Below are 18,957 nucleotides of genomic sequence, written 5' to 3'. Positions count from 1 at the left end.
AACAGGAAAGACAAGTATGTAATTGGTCACAGGGAAGTGAAAGAGTGGCACGGTGGTGTCGTGACCCGGAGTTGGACTGCGGTTTTCGGGAGGCGAGTGGTGACAATGTCAGTTAGTAAATCGTCACTCCTCAGAGCCTTCCTCTGGCCATCCTCACATAATTTCAGGTTCTGACACACCTGACATGAAAACTGTTATTACCAGAAGAACGGGTGTCATTTTTTACTGCAATTGAGCCATTACGCAGACGAGATGGTGCAGAATCAAGAGCAGCCGCTCCTAAGAATTCTCTTTCAAGGTGTCAAGGCAATTTTGTAGCTTCTAACAAACGTTTCTCTTCCGTTTCAATCCATCGGTTTTCCGGAGCTCTGATTGTTCGGGTCACGTTTGAACTGGAAGCAGCTGACTTTGGGTCAGGTACGCCATGCCTTGGTCGTCGATACGAACCTACGCAAGTACGGACAAATTCCATACTGGAAAAATGTATGTGTACTACGATTAATCGTTCCTGATTCCGATTCCTCTCACGATTACAGAATCTATGACTTTCCCAAAGACAAAAACAACTTTACCACACGCATTGGGATGACGAAACTTTACTGGAACGATTTTGCAGTATGATCGGAAAACATAGGCCAGTCTTTGATTCTTTCAGGACCAATCGGTTTGAGGCAAACTGCTCGCTACGTGCGCTTAATCCGCCGCGGCTTGGCGGGGTGACAGTCGCGTCCGCTGCCCGACACCCTTGCGACAACACTGGCTCGTTTCATACGCTTCCAAACTGGATAACACTGTTGTCCTTGAACGCAGCACACAGATGGAAGTCCAACCCCGCCCCCACCCGCCAACAACGCCTTCCTTTGGGGATGCTGACAATATTTCATGCTATCGGCGCTCCGGGCAAGGTTGATCTTTCATATATAGAGGAAGACCAAAGTTCATCTTTTGAAGCCTTTGGACGGCGGGATTAGCATGCACCCGACGCGCAACAACAAACGTCGGCTGACACGTTCCGCCATAAGCATCCATGTAAAAAGGCATGATTGAAGGCCCGTTGTGCACATTTGCGACGCTTGCAGAAGCACAATACACACACTACTCGGATGTCACCTGTGAGTCTTTAAAGATGAAAAATTCCCACAAAAGTGCAGATTGGACACATTCATTCAAATGGAAATGTCCCACCCGGGAGTAAACAAACGCAGCCCACCGCCGAGTTTCTTAAGAGGAAAAAAAAAATGACTGAAGTGTGCTTGATTTAATGCAGGGGGAGGAATTCATCCTCTCCGAGTGCGTAAATAAGATGGGACAAGATGGACGTGTTTGAAGTGAGAAGATCACCACTGTTTCCAGTATTTCCAGTCCTCAAGAGCACAGGCTGGAATAATAATAATAATATTTAGTGATTTACGGCCCTCGATGAAATGCTCGCAAACATGCCCAAAGTGCACAGCTGCCGTGTAAAAAGAGATATAAAATGAATGGAGCAGGTAGAGTGGAGATGAGATGTGATTTCTGGCCCATACTATAAAATATTGCAAGATGACCTTAAAAAAAACATTGAAAACGATAAAAGCACAACCTCTGCCAGGGTTAGAAAAAAATATGGAAATATTATGTAAAAAGCCATCATTGCTACAACTGGTTGGGATCGATTTGGGCCCTGATGCAAGTGGACTGTAACAATGTTTAAAACATTTTTCATTCCTTCTATTTTTTTCGAATACATATTCCTGTAATGTTGCCCTTGCTTAACGTATAAAAGTCTTCAAACCGTGGCAAAGGTTTACACATTAGCAAGCTGCTAGACATTAGCTGAGCGTGTTAAATGTCCCTGACCTCTGAGCATCTGTATGCATGATACCCCTCTTTTTTTTCCGCCGTTCTCAGGTAAAAGTTCCATCAGCAAGCGCAAAGGCTCCGAGGAAGAATGCAAGATAAGCAAGTGAGCGGGAACGTCAGCATTATTCCGGTGTAAAATCAAGTGCAACGCCCTTTCTCACGCAAATTAGCAGCCTTGGATGCAAGTCCTGATTCTGATGAGCTGGACTTGATGGAAGATGTTCTGCACACTTAATCAAGAAATCAAAAAGTGATGTTGAAATCACATGCTTTGTGATTCTTTTTTATTCTATTACGGCGAACCGTTGCAGGTTCAGGCGTCTCGGAGGGGGTGCGCACGCTAAATCCACTTGGATCTTCGGACTCGGCCGATCAAGCGGTCTGACACGGCCGTGACGGATCACGCCGCGAGGGAGCGGCTCACGGTTACTAAGCTCATTCCTTATTTAGGCGTCGGTGCGTAAAGCTTCAACCCGATGCGCGAGCGTGCACGAAAATAGATTTCAGAACATGACACACAAAGCGAGTCGCAGCACCTGCAGTTTGAGAGCTTATTAAAGGCTACGAAGTGGAAGTTTAGCCTTAAGAGCTGGCGAGTGGACGCCGAGGGCAAAGGCGGTGAGCTTCGAGACGCGCAACGGAGCTTCACTTCAATACACACGCGCGCACACGCACGCGCCCTGGCACTGTGGGTATGGGCCGGCTGCCCGGGTTTGTGAATGGCTGCTTTTCTTCTTCCTCGGACCACAAACAAAGCTGGTGATGAGGAAGGAGGACCCGAGATTGAAAGGGTGGAGGCAGCATTCCAAAACAACACTCCAGCAAGCACATTAATATTTCAGCAGGTGTACGAGCGGCGGGACGCGCCAGATAGCGGCTGTAAATATATGTTGGTGATGAAAGACGGACGCACAAGACTGATATGTGAGGTTTAATATCCGCACTTGTGGAGGAAAAAAAAGGGCTGAGCGTTGGTTTGGAGCTTGAATGAGATGGAGAGGTGTTGCGTGTCTGTTTTCGCAGCGGGGCGCCAAATCTGATTTCGCAAGTCAAAATAATGCAACTGTCTACTTTTGAAGATTTAATATCAAAATAAATTTATCATCCCCAAACAAACAAACTTTCAAGCACCTGCCAAAGCAACAGGTGGTCAATAAATCATTTTTTTTTCTAATTTTAACAAAGTGGGGAATCTTAAGTGCACAGCCTGATAATCAGGCCAAATATGAGGATTTTCTTTTTTTTTAGCCTCCCTTGCAAGTCCAGAATTTCAGATGTTTATGAAAGATGATCTTATCCTTTGGTCCTGACTTTTTTCCATCAACATTTTCCCGCCCTTTTGATCAGCGAAGGCCCAATTCTCAAATGTTTCAAAGATTATCCTGAGCAATTATTCTGTGCTGGGAGGTCGTGTTCAGAATGATCCAACCCCCCCCCCCCTCATTTCTCAACTCAGAAAAGCAATCAAAAAGGCAAGTGGAATTTGATCCGATCGGCAGACCACAAGAGAATATTAGACAAAACAAATCGACACACTTGCGGAATACTAATTTGTCGAAGGAGCCCATCGTTTTGTCCCCATGCATCCAAATAAACAAGCTTCATTAAGCGCAACTTGACGCATTGACGCCGCTGTATTTCAAGCGGCCACCTCAGTTGACCAGACAGTTGTTATGTGTAATTGCATGCAAATAATAATGTTATCATTAACAACTCCAGGGTGCTCGAGTTGAATACTGACAACTTCTTTGCGCAACAGGTTTTTTTTGCGTAGGAGCTCGGTCACGAACTGTGCATTTATAGAAACAACAAATGTATTTGAAAGCTGCATTAAATAAGTTTCACGGACAAATTGTTGCTTCTTATTCATGCGGTGAAAATGTATGACATCATATTTCACAGTGAGGTGCTCGACACAGCAAAAATAAAAAGAAGCGTGATTTGTGCAATTTTGGCAACAACCAAACCAAACCAAAAAAAAAAAAAGAATCTTGACTTGATGGCACGCTGGAAAAGATGAGGAGCAGATTGCGGCGTCTGGCGCGCGTCAGGTGGCAGTTAGAGGACGGAAAACAGCAGGCGGAAAGCGTTAACGCACGCTCTGAATTACGTTTGATTGGACCGAATGGACGCCCGACGCTCAGGCTGCCCGGGACAATTTGGCGGCGGTGGCTGGCGGCTATGAGCGCGTAGAGTCCATTAAAGGTAAGGAGCCTGTATGCTGGAGGAAGACGCCATGGCATTGTAAAAAACAAAACAAATAAATAAATAAAAAAACACACACTCACACACACGCACACACAGTGCGCCTGAGTGATGGCGGATAAAGCCGTAAATGACGACAGGTTCTTGTTTGCTCCTCCAGGCTCATATTTTACACGGGAGCACTCCAAATTGTGAGGAAGGGTGAGAGTAATGCTTGCAATCCACTCACAAGAAACTACACTGGGAATCAAACCAATCAAACCTGATAATTGAAATAAAGGCTTGCGTGTAATTGAGAAAGTATTTGAGGCCCTTTTGTTTGGCATTAATCGAATTATATTCAATAGCTGGAGGATGCATTTTGGGAAGAAATAGCGCATGAATGCAACAGGGCTGACAAGCAGAAAATGTATGCAGGGAATGTAAAAGACTCAACTTGCATTATTTTCACCATGAATTGATAGCATGCCAACAGTGTTTACGCAAGTACAAAAATCTCTAACGCAGTTTGTTTCGTCCTGCATCCCGGTAGATTATATTATAATTATGGTTTTGTGTTAATAAATGTATGTTGGCGCCATCTTGTGGCATCGTAATGTCAAGGAACTGCATTGAAGTGCGTTGAGGAGTTCACATCTTGCTTTGCTGCCACCTACTGGCATTTATATATCAATTACTCGAAGACTGGAGGCACTTTGCCGTACTAGCATGCTAATAGTTGCATAGCATAGCTCTGTTTCTCTGCATGAAACAATTTCACATCTAGTTTCAATATCAAGATTTTAACATTCATCAGCTGACTTGAATGTCAATCTAAGCAAAAAAAAAAGGATGAGCTCATGACGGGCGGATTGGCTTTTAACGAGCCTCCTGACGTGGCTGACTCGGGCCGTTCCGGGCCGGTTCGTGAGTGCTGAGTGCAGCGCCTGCATCTGTGGGAGGCTTGTCATGTCAGAGATGCCTCGCCGTCGCTTTTGTCAGGAGCTCCTTTCATCGTCCCTTTCGCAGAGATACGAGCTCACAGCAGAAAAAAAAAAAAAAAATGCTGAATGGATCTGCATCAGCAAGCAGCCTCTCCGTTGATGCTCATAAGATTTGTTCAATCTCCGTTTAGTTTTTAGTTAAGTACAGTCGTCTACGTAGAACTGAAAAATCGATTTAAGGATGGTAAAAAAAGTGTTTGTACTTTGTTCCGCCGCTATTATAGAGTGCCGAGAATCCGAGTGATCCGGGTGCACAAAGGAAAACTAATCGGACTCGTGATTGCCATCCGTTAATCGCATTTTGGTGGCGGATTCATCCGAGCGCCGCGCAGTAGCGGCGTCCGATGACGTTGTACATCTGTCAATAACGGCCGTCGCACGGCGGACGTCCTCCAGACCCTCCGACGGGGCTGCAATTTTCCAGATCATAACTCCCTGCTCGCAGTGAAGATGAGCTTTGAGCACTGGCGGTAATCATCACGCCATCGTGTTGAGGTGGCGGGGGCGGAGGGGAGAAAATAAGCTGTTTTGGGTGTTTCCAGGCTGCTGCCGGGATTGTCAGGGTGGAAAATAGCCTCTTGCTGGCTTGGAACGGCCAGATGACAACATGATTTAGTTTAGCAAGAAGGATGATACGGAGCTCGGATGCAAAGTGACGCCATGTCGAGAACACTCAGCCTACGGGGAGCGGAGCCGGAAGGCGCATCGTGATTAAAATGGGATGTCGAGATCTTCAAGGGGCCTTGAGGTATTTCTGGGTACCTGATGGGTGACTGGTGGCAAAAAAAGACAGTTTAGAAGTAACGTTAAAGTCGCAACAGTTCTCTTGGTAACAGTTAAAGACCGCCTAAAGTCCATTCAGCCATTTGTTGCCAAATAAATTCAGTATTAACACTTATGATGGCAACTTCTCGCACCACCCAGAAAATAAGTTTATTGCGCCGGTCAAAAAGTCACGGCAAAATTCAAACAAATGGCAAGTCAACAAGAGTTTTCCTCAAGCGCGACGGCTTTCATCCACCGGCCGCCCATATGTGACCATCATACTCTTCCCATTCATTCTAATAAAAACACAGCAGTACACTCGAGTGACTTGAGAGTGGGTGGGATAATGTGTCGGGCTCTCGCTTTAAGAATCTCGCAGCCCGGGCACGAACTCGGGCCGGCGAAGTAAGACAAGCGAGCGATGGAAGCTATTTAGCAGCGATGTGTTCGCATCTAGTCGAGGATGATGGCGACGCGGGGCTACGACCCAGGATGAATGATCGGGCCGTGACTAAACGACTCGAGGCCTGGATATTTGCGACCGCTCGCCCGCCCGCGCGCTCTCCGCTGAAGCGGCCTTTCATCCATCTCCATGAGTCCGGCGAATGACGGAAGAAACGGAGTGGCTGGGGAAGAGTGAATGATTTCACGTACAAAGCGGGACATCAAAAGGGGGCTAATTAAGGGACGTGGCAGGAAAAAAAAAAAATCAGGAGCATGAGTGACAGAGACGGAATTAAACAAAAAAAAAAGTCCATTAGTCGCTAATCTGAATGCGGGCCGGGAGGCGTTTGACAAATGGCAGCCTGTTAGCGACGGGATTGTCGGGCTAATGTCACGGCCGGTTCGGTCAGATGGTGAATTTATCCGAGGTTACCAAAACATCCTAATGTCTTATCTTCATTGTTAGCTGAGATGCTAATTAGGGTCAAGACCTGGATTAGCTTGACGATTGCATCATTTTAGCTAACTTGTTGAAACAATCAACCGGTCCATATTTCTGTCAAGTCACTTTCTATACATTGGGAGCTAGAGAGATCTCAGTTGACTCGAGGTGAAGGGAAGACTACAAGATGGACTGTTCAGAAGTCCATTAAAGGTCACATGGAGGCAGGCAAGCATTCAAACTCTTATTCGCAGTGTCGGAACTAAGCAGACTCTGCACCCAAATCAAGCTCAAAGGGAATCGTTGTGTTTATTGTGTTCGTCGAGCGGATTGATCACTATTTGGGCCACCTCAGCAATTTTGGACCCAAAACTCACTCAGTAGTACCCTCGAGAATCTTGGAAAAACCATCCAGGAAAATGTCATTTTCCCCGTTGGTGACTATTTGTACTTTAATAGCATTTTTTAGATTTAAATCATTTAAACAAAGGCCTTGTATTACCACATCACGGCAGGAATTGCCTCTGGGAATCTTTTTAATCTTCCTTTCATCTTAATTTCAGATTACATGCGTATTACATTGGCATCTGATAAGCACATTTGGTTACGATGCGACACGATATCAGAGCGGCGGCCGGCAAAAACGTACGAGAACGAAACAATGTATTAGCCGTCCTATCCTCACCTCGCAAAATTGTTTTATACGGTGCATACGACACATGCAACGGCAATAAAATCCAATGTGTAAATGTCCTTGAGGTCTGCTACAGTATCCGTGTGTGTTTTTTTTTTTAAGCAAACCAATCTGTTCCCGCGCACTTTCTCATTTGTTCGTGACACCGGGGTTTCGGTTTCGTCAGAGAAATGAGAAATGGGGCCGACAAGGTGATTTAAAACAGACACAGGGAAAAAAAACCCTGAAGATTCAAATCCTTCTGGTAGAAGACAAATTTAAATAGCCTTTGTCATTGAAACGACCGCCCAAGCGGTGATTTGGGTTGGAAAAACAGCAACAAGAAAAAAAAAAGAAATCTCCCAACAATGCATAATTGATAGCGACCTGTCTTAATTGCATCTTAACGTATATCTCCCTCCCGTTCGTGCCCATTAAATCCGAACATCTGCGAAACGACGTCAAAACAGATCAGGAGACAAAACACTAGGGAGGCGTTTGAGACGTTACGGGCCAAAAACAACAGTCAGGCCCTTCTGGCAGATGTTGAAAACAAACTAACACGGCACCTGCTAGCGCAGCTGCGACCCGCCGTGCTGATGGTGGGCGCCGTGAGGAAGACGAGCAGATGAAGGCTGGCTGGACACCAAAGATGAAAAATCGGAAATTCTCACCGGAGAACACAACTAAAAGTCTTTACGGAATATTTAGCTGGAGGAGCTTGTAGACACAAAGCAGGGAGGCAAACTTTGTTGGATGATCTGTGAAATGTTCAAATATTACATGTATACAATCATATATATATTTCATAATATTTATGAATCTTCCAAATATAACCTCATGATTTTTTTTTATGTACAGTTTGAAAGATTAATTCAGTATTTCTTATTGTACCACTAGGAGGAGCCCATCTAGGATTAGCGGTACATTTACCGCATAAAATCTCAAGAGTAAAAATTTCAAATTTTATGACTTTGTTAGCATTCCAATATTGGAGTACAAGAGGATTTTATGACAATATTGGTTCGGTTAATTCATCATAGTTGTTGTTGTTTTTTTGCTGGCTGGGCTTAGCTCAAACTGTAGGCAAGCATCCATCTTGTGGACTCGCAATTAGCCGAGTTTGTTATTAAACTGTGAATAAACTGGGCTAATGTTGTTCCGATGATTAACTTTCAGTGTGGGATTACTTCCAGGGACAGTCTCGGCACAAATCAAAGCTAGTTGGGCTTCTGTTTTCAGCTACGGTTGTAAAACAAACCCACCACAAAAAAACAAAAACAAAAAAAAAACAATAAAGGGGAAATATACAGTTTATTTATCCTGCGGTGATTTGCAGAGAGTGTGTGTTTTTCTTGAATGCAACACGTAGGCTGACATTTAAACATTTCCAAATATACCAGGGCACCGCTGCACTCGTGTTTACTGCGGCGGCGGGATTCAAACCGGTGACCTTCACGTCACACTGTGCTTTTCATCACAGCCGTACATTTAGAAAAGGTGCATGCTAATGGCTAGTTTGCGGTAAATAGCTCTCGGGAGGCAAAATGTTTTGGAGAACAGAACAGTCGTCTTTTCACAGGTGGCGCCATGATTCGCTGGCTTGTCATATTATTTTTGGATTTCTTCTTTTTTTCTCTCTCTCTCTCTGAGTGTGTTGCTGTGAAAGGCTGGCTGGAAGAAAACAAGCATGACAGCCCATTTTGATGTCCTTCATTGTCAGAGTAAAGCTGCTGCCCCCCCTACGCAAAATATAAAATTTGCCTGCATATGAGCAAAAAAAGCAGAGGATAATAAGCTGTTGCTCAGTTCACTTAAGGAATCCATTAAATCAACATTTCTTGTGTTTGTGTGTGAGATTCAAAATGCCATACTTAGCATACTCGTGGGGAATTAGCTTGACAAAAAAAACAAAAGTATGATGACTCCCGCCAGTAAAAAAATGCACTTAGCGTAGCCCGTGAGGCCGTGCCTTCTTCTCAAAGTGTCATTAGTCATTTTGATGACTGATCTCGCTCACTGAGGTCTAATCGAATTGTTTACAGCGCACTCTCTACCTTAACAAAGCAGCAAGTGCGAATTTATGCAAAAAGTAAAGGGCGCCATTGTTTCATTAGTGTTGGGAGCACCTGAATTGAAAACAAACTCATGATTGAATGCTGGAAGCTTCATTTTGTTAGAAAATTGTTTTTATAAACTGGTGCAGTTTGTTGCAATCGTATCTAAAGTTTGTGTTAGCAAGTCTAAGCTAAGATAAGCTCAGCTAAAATGTAGGTCACACAATTGGGTGTCACTTAAAAATGTTTTTTTTTTTAAAAAACAATGTCATTGTTCAGAACAGGTGTCCATAAACCTTTGGAAACTGAAAGCTACTTCTTGAGTACTGATTAATGCGAACCACTTTGATGCAAGTTTCTGAATACAAATTTGCTCAAATCATCTTTATATGTTAATATAATGAATGATATTCATCTATGTGGACACATGTTAATCAGCCTGATCCCCATTTCCCCGCTAATAGCAAGAATCCATTTTTATTCCTGATTAAAATTTTGTTTTTCTTTTACAAACTTTCGGTTCCTTTACACTAGGGCAGACAGGCCGTTCTGTTTAAGCAAGTTCTTTGCCCCGTGTTGTCATGGTAACAAAGTCACGACTCATTGTTGGGCGAGTAGTTGATGGGGTGTAACTATAGCAAGAAATAAGCTGAAATTTCTTTGCACATTCTTCTTGATCCTTGGGGTATTTTGAGGAAAGCATGCTACAAATATATTCTGAAGTCATTCGCTAGCTGCCCAACTCGCTGCACAATATGTCTGCTTTAAGTAGCTTAACAACAACAACAACAACAACGTGATGCTGATAAGTTAACTGCCTCTTTAGAGTCTGGAATATCGATTGGAAAAATAGCCCTACCAAAAATACCATCAGATAGATGCAATACCAAGTGGGAAAGTTGGACGACCCCCGATGATAAAGGAAGACCCCCCCTCTATTTCTGCAGAAATGTAATCACAACACCATCATTGGCCATTTGGCCGCCTCCCTTTGGGATACGAGGAAAATTAAGTCTCTAATCTGACTTTCCGGTACCTCCGCTTGCGTATTAATTGCGGCATCAAGTAAATGGGGCAAATCTCTGCATTAGGTCCTAATCACTTATCTGCTATTAAAGGCTTCTAGCCAGAGGGTATAATTGGAGGAGTTCATAGTGGTGGGAAATAACTTGGTGTTATCATCAACAAAGGCGCAAAGGGTGGCCCATATAGAGCTGGGAGGAAGCCGTTGCCATTCCGCTGCTAAATAAAGGGATTAGATAGAAGCTTATCAGCCGCTGGATGTTGACTGCATGCAAAAGCAAGCCAAAACCGGTACCAGCCACTTGGCATGGTGTAAGCGCTCGTGTTCGTACCTGAGGTGGTCTCCTTTCCAGAATTGAGAATCAAGCGCATGTAATAATCTGCCTTGAGGCTTCATATTGTCTATTAATTAGTTTCTTGTATTATTCGTGAGCAATATCGTCTGGATGACATTTCAGTTGCCCGGTGACATTTGACCCCGCACACTTCTAACAAAATGAAGAGTAATGATAGGCAATCTGTGAACGCCCCTCCCCAAGCAGTGCCTCTTTATCACAAACCATGTTTCGCTGGCAATCGAAAATGAAGAGCTACCATTGTAAACGTTGATTGATGCTGAGTGAAACATGTAAAGGGCATCAAAGAGCGGCGAGCGCCGGCTTGTCAGCAAATGTAAATTAGCTTCGCGGCAGGAGTGCGTGTGTGTGAGTCCTCTCGGCTAAGGAGGATCACATCACTCAGAAAATATCACAGATAATCACATCCAGATTAACGACCCCGCTGTGATTAACGCGTGCTGTTTGATTAACTCGGCTTTAGGTCACGAGAGATGGCCGGACATCCCCCCCCGCGGCATAGTAAACGGGAACAGGTGCATGATGGGAGATGGTCCAGGAAGGAAGTGGGTTGCATTTGCCATTAATCTCCCGAGATTCTGTTTACAGGCTTCCAAAAGAGATGAATTATTAATCATATACGCTCCCAAAAAAATGAAATGTATCAAAATAATAAATAGGGAGATGCGTGTACAATAAAAGTGTGTGCGCAGTTGCCAAAGCAGCAGCAGATTATGCCAAGACTGCTTCTAATATGCATGAGCACGCACGAGCTGCTATTATGTTAGCGATTATACGCTCTTCTCGCGTTTCTTTTCAAGCTTACTTTTTTTTTTCTGTCACACGCGTGAAATTGGACGCCTCGTCGTGCCGGTCGGCTCGTTCCGCAACCAAACCGACCGTTTGGGTATCAAGAATGGCTTACCTTTGAGTCATTGTCAATAGTACACTAATCTGCCTCTCAGCTTGTTATTATCACGTAGAAAACAGCAAATTGGCGTTGTTAGCATAGAGGCTAACATATGTTTAGCGATGATATTTTTGATGCTTCTACTTATCCCATTGGTAATTGAAAATTGGCGCTATAGCGAGACCACACACACAAAAACATTTGCTTTATAGTTCAAGTCCTTCACCCAAGCAAACGTTGTAAATTTGCGATCGGTGAGCGAGCGTGATATAGGCCGAGCATTCCCAAGGTCGATTTGTGGCTGTAGTCTGGAAAAAGAAGGTTTTGATTTGTTGCGAGGCGTTTCACATTGGAGCCAAACACTCAAACATCAAGATGATGCAGCATGTTATGATGTTGTCGGACCACTTGCTCCCGTCACTCACATTTCTTGGAGTGGAGCATTCTGACAAAGTGAGACCCGCCTCTCGACTGCAATCTTTGCATTACACTCGATGCACGCCAACAGCAGCCATTCCTCTTACAGTCTCCCGGCCGCTACCACAAGCTGACATTTGTAAGGAGGCCGTCAGCTCAGAGGGGGTTGTGGGGGAGTACGGGGAAGCTACGGGAGATGCTTTGGGCCATCCGTCAGGTTTGGAGAAGGAGGCAGAGAATCAATGTCTTTGCCGAGCGTGTCCTCATGTTTAAAAAGCCGAGAAGGAGGAAGGAGAGGGACGTCGCTGGCAGGTGGGGGATACGTCTGGGAGGTAGGAAGCATTTGGAAGCACGCTTAGAATCAGATTAAGCGTCCGAGCTAAGAGGGAGTCTGGAAAGACATGTGGAGCCAAGATGGAATTCTGAAAGATAGCCGGGAGATAAAATGGCATTTACGGATCAGAACTTCACACATCTTTCATTATTGAACATAAGGCGGTCGATGCCTGGCTGCCTCTGTACCGATCCGTTTGCTCAGCAGGATGGAAAACAACAGGAAAAAGAAGGAACCTGGAGATCAGCTCCTTCGTCTTATTCGACAAACAAGAGTAAAAGGTTTTAGCAAATAACGACATTCCGGTCCTAAAGTCTAACCTTCCAATCCAAACCAGACTGCCAAATGTTAAGGTGTCCAAACCCTCCACTCCTGTAGGTGTCAGTGTTGCACATCCCCGTGAATACGGCAGCAAAAGCGACTTCCCCGAGGTCTCGTTGAAGTACATACTATCACAACAACAATCATAAAAACCACAATGGCAGAGGCAGAAAACACATTTCCACCTTGGAAAAAAAATTGACCCAATCTTATCTGCAGTCACAATGCTCGTGTGTACGCGCGGTGGTCATCTTTTTACAGGAACTAAGAATAGTCCCGCAGCAGTGTGTCATAAATGCTAAGCAGGAACACTAAAGGAGAACCAAAGAGAATCAAGCGCACGACCGTGAACAGTGATTTCCATTTCCCGGCCTGTCACGGTGTGGCTACATTACTCTGGGAAAAGAGGGCACATTATCCGCGGCCGGCTCTTCGCTGGCTCTCAGCAGCCATCCCATGCAGGTGGGGAAATGAGCGGCGGCGAAGCGATAATAGCAAACGAGAGAGGGCGAGCGCTATAAAACAAACACCAAAAAAAAACGGAATAGCAGGCGGGCGCGAGAGCGCGAGGAGAATGGAGTAACAACAAAAGAGATGGGAAAACAAGAGGACAAGGCTTGATAAGGGAGAAGAAAGATGGGAATGAGTCTGGAAGCGGGCCCACGGTGCTCGGCCAAGAAATCTGGAAAGATGACATCGCTCATCTTCCAAAAGGAAGAGAGCGCTTGTATTGCTAGCTAGCTAGCTAGTAAGACGGGATGTTTGGTCTCTAACCTCCGCAAGTCTCTGTATGCCAAACTTGCCAAGTCATAACCAAGCCTCCCTGGTTTTCCCATCAGCCAAGATAATGCTAACCCGACATGCTATAAGTGTTGGCTGGATAGCTACCATGGCTTCAATTATTAAGTGTGGTGTCTTTCCGCACAAAATATTTCAGCTAAGTAAGTGACTGGCAGTGGGAGCGCTTCTTGCTTTACCCCGTAAACAAACACAGCGTAGCCCAGCTTACTTTAGCAATATGCTGATAGCAGTACATTTAACTTGGCTAACAACTACAATGGCTAAAGGTCAAATAATTATTACGAGAATGATTATGGTTCTAATCCCGACGTCGGAGAGTACATACACCTGCGAAATACGAGCAAGGAAGGACAGCGGAGAACAGACAACCCACCCGATCCGTTAAGCTAACTTAAATTTAAAGTAGCATATCGAGAGCAAAATGAGCGCGCTGGTAATACACTTTAACGGGAGTCTGACTGGAAAGCTCGTTACAGCCGGGTCCAAACGCTATATTAGAATGCAGGTAGCCTTGGCATCGGTCCACTGGCTCCCGTCGGCAATTCCATTCCTTATTTAATGGTCTGTGTGCCTCTAATGAAGCACATTTAGACCACACTTTATGGTCTACGCTCGTCGCTGCAGTTTTGATGGCCCTCCCCGTGCGCACGACACGACTTGCGCTGTTTGGGACAACCTGAAGGATTGGCACGTTTCCGATCTGCAAGAGACCTTTTCAAGGTCCCGTTTGGAGAATTAGTATTGACAGCTGCCACTTCCACAAGCTATGGATTATTCTAGAAAACACACTATTGAACCAATAAAATCAATCAAGTCAGCTTTCTTCATTGTTCACACTCCGTCGTCGCACGTTGACTCACTCATTCATTCCCTAATCGCTTCTCAACTGAACAATGAGGCTATAAATGCATCTTAGTGGAGGCCATTTTTCCCTCAAGCAAGCGTCAAGCTCTTCTGAATCAGAATCGGAGTCAACACAAAAAGCAGCCTTGGAAACGTGACAAAAAAAGAAATAATTATCTCCACCATTTGATTTACCCTTTATAAAAAGCTCCAATAGCCTAATTCCTTACCAGTTGTGCTTTTGTGAAAAAACCTCCTTTCCAAAAAAGGTGACCTCATGGGGAATTAAAACATATTCAGCTTGTGGCTTTTGCCAAATGCACCTGCGGCGCGTCTGCCTCGGTCACGATTGCACGAATGAATAGCTTTGCCTTGGACCATTTGGAGATCAGCAACAAGCTGAAAGAATGTGACTTCTTTTGTAACATGCAAATTAGAGCAGAGGCTCAGATAAACAACAGGCTAAAGATTGAAAGAATGCGTCAGGCCCACAGGGATGAATTCAATTCAAAGTGACGTCGCTGTTGGATGCTTGCCATGTCCAAATATGGCGCTCGATGCCGTTCACCGTTCGCAGAGTCAATCGTGCTGAAGTCGTGCCCGTTTACACGTCCAAATAACCGTTGACTTTCCAACATCTCTGGGCAAGGCTACTGGTTTGACAGTGAAAGAGACCCCCTGCCCTCGGAGAAAATAAATAAATTAGAAATAAATACAAGCACAGCAGGTGAACAACAATAAAGCGGCAAATAATTGTTTGTTGGTGGGGAAAACGCTCAAGACTTGGAAAGACTAGCAGAATAAAATCGTTTTAGGTCGTAAACGACAAAACCCCCAAAATGATGTGTGTGTTTGCGGCGGTGCGGGGACAGGACGCCGCTTGTAAACAGACGCCAGCGCTCGCTCGGTCCACGTTGTTAAAAGTCAAACGGAACAGAGTCGCGAGCGAGACGAGGCACTTAAAAGGCCTTGGCGCCCGAATCAAAGCGAATGATCAGAGTCAATGCGCCTTTCAAGGACACTTGATAGAAGACATTAAAATGAAAGATGAGGCGGTGGAATCTCTGTCAACTTTTAATCCACGTCTTCCTTCCCCACGGTTCATCCCTTCCCAAAAAGCCTCACAGGTGGAGGACAGGATCATTGAAAAGTTGTCACGCTGCAACATAGGTAAAGAGAAGTTGACGGGAGATGTCTGCTTTGGATCCAGGATGTGGGCGATCGAACAAACAGATATTTTTAGAAATGTGCTGGGATATCTTTGCAGGTGGTTGCTGAGCAGTCGGGGGCGGAGCCTAAAGTCGGATCATCCGCTTCTGTCGTCAAGGGAGACGACAGAACTTATCCGTCGGTACGAGAAACGTAAATAAATACAGACGTACGGGCATATCGTCCCTGCGCTTAACAATTCAGGGGAAGTTTTAATCTTCGCCGAAAGCAATAAACAGCTCGCCGGGTAGGGGAGGGAGAAAGGAAGTCTTATCTACTTGAGCCATCGCTTCTGTCCACTGGCTCGTGGTTTAATACCCACTTATGCAAATGCTTCCCTCGATACGACAACGCTTTGGCAAAGTTTCTTTTCCCTTTTGTTGCCATTGTCCTCGTGAGCACCTATTGGCTCGTGATGCGGACGTTTTGTTGCGCCAGGCAAAACAGCGGCCATCTTGAAGAGCTTCCGATCAATCCGGGGCCGCTCGGTGGACTTTGTTAGCGAGCAGCTGTAGGCATGCCGGCCCCCCCCGGGGGGGCCCCGCCGCCCTCGTAATTAAATAGCCGGAAGACTGAATGCCTGGAAACCACCGTGTACGCCTTCCCCGCCTTCCCGTTGATAATAAGCCTCCATGCGAGTAGCGTGCACGGTGGCAAAACTAATCACTTAGGCGCGCTCAATCGCAGACATGCAATCAGAAGGGTGAAAAAAAATGCAGCTGCGTCATTTGGCCCGGGGGGGGGCGGGAAATCATCCACTGGTGAGAAGTGACAACATTCAAATTTGTTGCTATTATACTTTCAAAACAATGACAATTGATCAAGAGAAGATGTTTATCCAACCATGGTTTTATTTTAGAGAGATATTTGATGCTGTTCGCTCCGAGAAGAATTCACGGCTTTAAATCTTGCTGGTTCTTTGCAGAGGATAAAGAAAACCTGACTGAGTGCAATTATTTTGCCTGACTACATGTGTTGCTGCATCGTTTGTGTATATTCCATAGCTCAAAAAGTTACACAATGCAATTTAAATTTGGAAAACTACTTAGTGGGCAGAGATTTTTTAGTTATCAAAACCAGTATTGCATATAATAACCGGTCAAACAAGAAAAAAAAAAGTACTTTTTTAGTGTCTGTAAGTAAATGGGGTTAATCAGTTCTGTACATTTTTTGTTATGCGGCCTGATCAAGTCACGGTCAATGGAAACAGACAGCGACTAGTCTAGGGGGCCTGTCAATCTCGAGGTGATTTACACAAAGCGGGAAAATAAGTTGTCCAAGCCAAGATCAATATTTCATCCTTTAAAGTGCCAGCAAAGGAATTAACACTGGCCGGTGTGCAGGTCGCACTGCGTGACCTACAGCCGGCAGATGCCAGTGAAATTTTATTTTATTTTTTTAGACGACAGATGGAAGCACGGGTCAAAAGTCACATTGGGAACAATTAAACGATGGCAGAAAGTTGACACATTCGTCAACACTGTGCTTTTGGGGTATACTTAGTTTATCGATTGGAGTTTGCATGCCGGCGACGCGGCCATCGACCTCGCTGTCAAGCTGCATCAGGGATGTTTTGGAATAAAAAGAAGAAAAAAAGGACCTGAGCTATTCAGCAAAACAGCCAAGTCATAATAAGATTAGGAGACAGGAAAAAAAAAAAAAACCTGAAAGCGTCTGTGTTGTCGCTAAAACTCCACTGCCGATTAATCGACCTCAAGCTAGAACGGTCAAGTTGACGTGTCGATTTCATCATTTCAACCGCTGGCGGTTACCAAAGCATGATTTTCACCATGCTATTAAATAATACAGTGTTCAGGTACCGAGCGGATCCATTTGTTATGAGGCTTGCCTGGCTTATCGCCCAAAAAAGTCAAGTCAGAATATATTTTCACTCATGTGCAGCAACTGTCCTTCGATATCTTGTTCAAGTTAGGCGAATAAGAAAAAGAAATGCAAAGTGAAAGGACACGGGCTCTAACATCCGCCAGACTCCAACCGAGATTTGCATTGCAACCCAACGGGGAGGACCATTCCACTTTGGAAAATAAGCAGAGCCAGAGAAAAAATGTTCAAATCAAAAGTATCGACGATAAAACATGAACAGCGAGAACTGGCAGAGTATCGGGGCGCTGCTGGGAAAAGCCTTTGGCCCACGACCAGCGGGTGGCGACTGCTCCGGTCAAAACCGTCTGATTGAGTGTGACAAAGGCGAAGGCGGGGAGGGATCTTTTAAGCCAGACTCCTGCAAGCTAGCGGCCATTTGAACCCTTGAGGAAAGAAGCGCTTTGTATAGCCACCAAAATGGTCACATTGCCAAAAACCTGCCTTGGCTCTCATATGGGTGGTTCTCAGGAAGTATGGTCCAGCCAGATGTGACCCACTTCAAGAATAAAATTGGAAATTTTCCAAAATATTTTGGTATGCTGAGAGTTATTTCCACTCAGACTACGGAGTCAAATATTTTAACAACAAAGGTCTCTAATGACGTACGACCCAACACCAACACCCGAAAAATGATTTTGCAGGTAAATTAGGCTCTGTTTGATTATTTGCGGTTCCTCCCACTCATGTCTGTGTTCACGCTTGCTCAAAGTTAATTACTTTCATCTGCCTCTCTTCAATTTAATCAGCCACCGTCGGCAGCGCTCGGTTTCGGTCGGTCTCTCCGTCGAGTTCCTGTCTCGCAGGCTCCCTCGTGTGCTTCCACCTGTGTCAAGCTTTTGCTTTAATCTCATCCTTTTTGGTGATGGCGCTTTGTTTGGAGGCTTTTGTTGAGTTTTACTTGAGTCTGCCGGGGAGTAAATTGAAAATCAAGTGTTTATCGGAGTCCCTAACCCTTAAATAGCTTCCACTCCAAAGTGTTTAGCTTCATCCGTCTTTAACGTTGTTGTTATGTTGGACGGTGGAGATACCGGGTCCCGATTTTTTCTGGTCTTCTTTCCCCGTGTTGAATTTTGCTTTAATCCCGTCCTACTGGTGATGTTTTTTGAAATTTGCTTTCACGACCCACAGTCTGCGGATAAACACTTTTACGAGATTTTCACGCTATTCCGCCACGGTCAGGCACAAGCGTTCCTCTTGGGACCTGGCAGGAACAGAAAAGGGCCTTCCTCAAAGTCTTTCCTCAAGATGCTGGTGAGCATCAGATAACAGTTGGCACCCTTCCTTTGAGCTTTACTTTAATCCAGTCCTTCTGTTGGGGTATTTTATTTTTTTTAAATTGAGATTTAAGTTATGCATGAACTTTACCTGGAGACAAAGTCGAGTATTTCTGTCTCTTTTAATCAGGGTTTTCATGTTTACCCAAGCATCATAAAAGGGCCATAAAACTGTCCAAAATATCTGGATAAGGA

The 18,957-nt window shown here is 44.9% G+C and overlaps 1 protein-coding gene across 1 annotated transcript in view; it reads right to left on the bottom strand.

Annotated features, from left to right (window-relative positions):
- grin3ba (glutamate receptor, ionotropic, N-methyl-D-aspartate 3Ba) overlaps positions 1-18,957 on the bottom strand; it is a 45,295-nt gene that overhangs the window by 16,722 nt on the left and 9,616 nt on the right. The gene's annotated exons all lie outside the window — the stretch shown is intronic.

Source organism: Syngnathus acus, chromosome 22 (genome assembly GCF_901709675.1).
Source record: "Syngnathus acus chromosome 22, fSynAcu1.2, whole genome shotgun sequence".
In the NCBI taxonomy this organism is placed as follows: domain Eukaryota; kingdom Metazoa; phylum Chordata; class Actinopteri; order Syngnathiformes; family Syngnathidae; genus Syngnathus; species Syngnathus acus.
The sequence above is the reverse complement of the archived record's forward strand: the minus strand, read 5'-3'. Positions and strand labels throughout refer to the sequence as shown.